We start from the raw sequence: 4,817 nt of genomic DNA, 5'->3' as shown, positions 1-4,817 counted from the left end.
CTGTCCTACATGTGCATTGACCCGGCCAGCGTCCCCTGCAAGGCACTGGTGTGCTCTGCACATCACTTTCATGTGTTACACTGTAGCCACTACCACACTTGAGTGGTTTTTACTCCACTGATCATTGGTGCATTTGTTAGAGTGGCAGCCACGCCGCACTTTCAACTCCCCATCATATACCATGTATTAACGGTGCTGTGATCTCTGGTGTAGGTGCGCCGTCTACACTCGCACGAAGCTCAGAATTTGCAGCCCCCCGGGAGGGGCAGGGAGGGTCAACCCCCCTCTTGCTGGAATAACTGTGGAATCCGTTGTGAATCTAATTCATCCTGCCTGTCTCTGATGGATCCTTCTCGTGGGCCGCCCTTTCATCTCACTCCACTTTATCAATGTTGTGACAGGGATGTTCTCTGCTCCCGCCACATCCAAACTGTACTGGCCGTTACTTTAAATCATGTTCGCATACACCGAATGAGGGCGCCTCAGCTGTCGCTGCTAAACCTGGAACCTTGCCAGTGCGGCCATTGGCTGTTCATGGCATGAAGTGACTGAGCACGTATGTCCTGCTCCGCTCACAGGTGGAACATGTTTAATCTGTTCCTGCACCCCCTGCAGGCCTGGATACTCTCCCTGCACTGGAAGCACTAGAGGTGCCATTTAGGGCTGCTGCGGAGAGGAACGGGCGGGCGTCTCTGCTTCCTCGTCCTCCCACCTCGCTTCACAGGTCAAGCTGGGGTGAGGCGATCTCGCGCTGTCCCTTTGTTCCCAGCAATAGGTAGAGGGCAGCCGCAGCCTTCACTAAAGAGCGGCCCCTCCTATGCCAAAGCTCCTGTCGCACGCATTGGCTCCATAGAGACACGAGCACGTTAACTTGTGCCCGGAGCTCAGATACATTCCTCTGAGTTTTTCTGGTGAAGGGGACGTGACGATGTTAAACGGATCCGTGCTTCCTTTCCACAAAATAGATTAGCCTGTGCTTAATTTGGGCCGGTGGTTGCAGGAGGAGCCCACCATTTTTTTTTATTATTATTTTTTTTTTACAGAATATGACCGCGAGCAAGAAGGGGAAAGTAGGAGGGAGAAAACGGAAAAACTGTACAAAACGGAGAAAGAAGGGACCTCTGCGAGTGAGATAAAGGCGAAGGAGTGTCTGATTGCAGATGAAAGGCCCGCGTGGTATTTGGCGTGGGGGCGTTTAAAAGCACGGCCGCGCGTTTTTGAGCAGTGCTTTGGGCACCGGCACTTATTGTATTAAAAATTAAGCATTGGCCGCCGCCCAGGCGGATTTGAATCATAGGCGAAAGGTACAGAGAGAATAACAGACGCAGCTGAAAGCTTAGTGACTCCTGGGTGACCCAGGTTAGTTTTCAATTCTATTCTTCCACAGACTGCAGGTGTTTCCTGGCCCGGGCAATTAAAAAACACCAGACATTTATATAATTTGCTTTCCACAGACTCTGCACCATCAAGTTACGCCTCTCGCGGAAAGCACCGCATTTCCAGACTCTCTGAGCGCTTTTGGGCAACACTAATGGTTTGAGTCTGGAAGGAGTTGTAAATTTGTATTTAGAGTCACCGCAAGTATGTACTCTGCTCTCAGTAGAGAAATGCGACCCCCACACCGCTGCATGGAGGCGCCCGCACCATTGTAGGAGCGCGAAAATAGAGGCATCTACTTTTAGAATCTGTGTTTGTTTGTTGAAGGACAGGCGTTTTCATCTCTAGTGCCCATTGGGATATGTGTTGTCAATATATTAAAATGTTTGCTGGAAACATCAAAAAACAATGCGAGTCCTGCACCAGTGTGATTAAATACATCTTGTTTAAGGGACAAAAATGTATCTTAAAGTTACCTGATGAGCATTTACTTTACACTGACATGAACTCATCGAAGTCCGCACTCTCCCCGCAACTCGACCCCGTGTCAGTCACTGGTAGATGGACAATAGTCTCACTTTTCCATGTATTGGGCATGGAAAATGAAACCGAAGAAAGTGAAAGTAATAGCGGCTCTCCCGTTTGTCTATTTTAGCAGCGATTCGTCTGGTCCTGCAGTTACCAACTAGGACACTGAGCGCCGCTGTTAACCAAAGAAGGAAAGAGATCCTCCAAGATCCACTCAATCACGTGGTACAAATGCAACAGAGTCGGTAGTTCACAGACTCTAAATAGTCGGGAATCTCTCTGGAAATCTCAGTGCCCTGCCTTGTTTTTCGGCGGAGTGCACAGCTGGGTGTTCCTTTCAGACCAGCTCAGAAGGCTTACAGATCTACTGGAATCCCTAGGTCTCTGTGACAGGAATGGCTAAGACAGCGCGACCATGTTACCCCCGGGCTCAGACACCGAGGCGCTGTTACTCCGGGGCTCAAACGCCGAGGCGCTGTTACTCCGGGGCTCAGACATCGAGGCGCTGTTTCTCCGGGGCTCCTCTGCTGCTTCTTGTTGCTCTGCTGACAGTCTGCGGAGCCGCTTCCGGGCAGCTGCGTTATTCCATTCCCGAGGAGATGAGGAAAGGCGTTTTTGTTGGGAATGTGGCTCTGGATCTTGGATTAGATGCAAACGAGCTGTCAGAAGGAGGAGCCCGTGTCAATTACAGAGGTAGGACGCAGCATTTTGTTCTCAGTCTAATCAAAGGGCAGTTATACGTCAGTGAAAGAATAGACAGAGAAACTATCTGCGGGAACACCGTTCAGTGTCTTTTAAATGTAGAGATTGTTTCAAAAAACATTATGAAAGTGTATGCTGTCGAAGTGGAGATTCAAGATATTGATGACAATTCCCCCACTTTTCCCGATGATCAAATAATATTACAAGTCCTTGAAAACACTAACCCCGGCAACCGATTTGTGCTGCCCGAGGCCCATGATGCAGATGTGGGCGTGTACTCTCTGCAGAACTATCAACTCAGTGAAAATAAACACTTCACACTGGACATAAAAAGCAGTACAGATGGCACAAAGTATGCAGAGCTGGTCCTAGAGAAACCACTGGACCGGGAGGAACAGGAAGTTCACAGCTTGAGCCTCACAGCCACGGACGGAGGGGACCCGGTCAGATCAGGCACCATGTGGATACAGATCAATGTGCAGGATGTGAATGACAACGCTCCAGTTTTCAGTCAAACTGTTTATAAGATCAGTGTGCCCGAAAACACACCCAAGGGGACTGTTGTGGGCAGCGTCAAGGCTGTTGATATTGACAAAGGAGCAAACTCAGAAGTAACATATTCCTTCAGCAAAATAAAGGAAAATATTGTACAGAATCTCAGACTGGATTTTAAAACTGGGGAAATTTCTTTAATTGAAAATCTAGATTTTGAAAGGAACGAATTGTATGAGTTTGAAGTTCGAGGAAGTGATGGAATTTTATCATCACGCTGCAAAGTTTTGCTAGAGGTCGTTAACGTGAATGATAATAGCCCAGAGATCTTAATGTCATCTGTGCTCCAACAGGTTCCTGAGAACAGCCCATTGGGTACAGTCATCGCTCTGCTGCAGGTACACGATAGAGATTTAGGAGAGCATGGAAAAGTCACCTGTTTTCTGCCGCCCCATCTCCCCTTTCAATTGCTTAAATCAATTGGAAATTATTATAGTTTGGTAACTGATAGTGTTTTAGACAGGGAACAGATTCCACAGTATAACATAACAATTACAGCCACAGACAGTGGAACTCCCCCATTGTCTACAACAAAAAGCATAAACCTTCAGATAACAGATGAAAACGACAATCCGCCAGAATTTCATCAAATGTCATACAGCGTCTACATAATGGAAAATATACCTCAAGGCACTTCAATTTTTGCAGCCAAGGCAGTAGATTTGGACTGCGACAAGAACGCCAAGATCAGTTATTCTATCATTGATGGAAGAATTGGAGACATTTCATTATCTTCTTATATATCCATTAATTCTGAATCTGGGGTCATTTATGCTCTTCAGCCTTTTGACTTCGAAGTGTTCCGACAATTTCAAATCCAGGTGAAAGCACAAGATGGCGGTTCCCCTTCCCTTATGAGTAATGCCACTTTGACATTCTTCATACTGGACCAGAATGACAACACTCCTGAAATATTATACCCATCATCCCCCACAGATGGGTCCTCTGGTGTGGAGATGGCACCTCGCTCCTCTGAACCAGGGTATCTCATCACTAAAGTGATCGCTGTTGATTCTGACTCTGGGCAGAATTCTTGGCTCTCCTACCAGCTGTTGAAATCCACGGACCAGGGACTGTTTACTGTAGGTCTTCACACTGGAGAAATCAGGACTGTCCGTCCCATTATGGAAAAGGACTCCATAAAGCAGTTTGTGGTGGTTTTAGTGAAGGACAATGGACAGACTCCTCTCTCTTCTTCAGTTACAATCACCATAGTGTTGGCAGACAGTTTTCCAGAAATGCTTCATGATATAAGTAACCCTTCAGCTCCCACAGACATGGAGTCAAACCTGACACTGTATCTGTTGATCTCTGTTGCTGTTGTTTCCTTCATGTTCCTTTTCCTGATTCTTCTTCTTTTGGCCATCAGGATTCATCACTGGAGGGAAACTCGGCTCAGTGAGTCATCCGAGATCAACTTCAATTCACTTTCAGCCTCCCAGTTTGTGGGCATTGATGGAGTCAGAGCTTTTCTACATACTTACTCTCATGATGCATTTTCAACAGCAGATGCTCCGAAAAAACAGTTTAACTTTCCAAATTCAAACGACCCAAATCTTTCATCAAACCAGAATTTTGAAAAAACAGATCCACCACTCTTTACTGACGATTTTTTATGTATGGACAAAGAGAAACAGCCGTTTATTCAAGTAAGTTGA

At 46.7% G+C, this 4,817-nt stretch overlaps 1 pseudogene across 1 annotated transcript; it reads left to right on the top strand.

Moving 5' to 3' along the window:
- The first annotated feature begins 2,300 nt into the window (after positions 1–2,300).
- LOC146810723 (protocadherin gamma-A12 pseudogene) lies at positions 2,301–4,817 on the top strand (annotated as a pseudogene). The gene has a single exon (XR_014966098.1). The product of XR_014966098.1 is annotated as a protocadherin gamma-A12 pseudogene (transcript).

This window comes from Triturus cristatus, chromosome 7 (genome assembly GCF_964204655.1).
Source record: "Triturus cristatus chromosome 7, aTriCri1.1, whole genome shotgun sequence".
NCBI lineage: Eukaryota > Metazoa > Chordata > Amphibia > Caudata > Salamandridae > Triturus > Triturus cristatus.
This window is presented reverse-complemented; position numbering and strand designations above follow the sequence as displayed.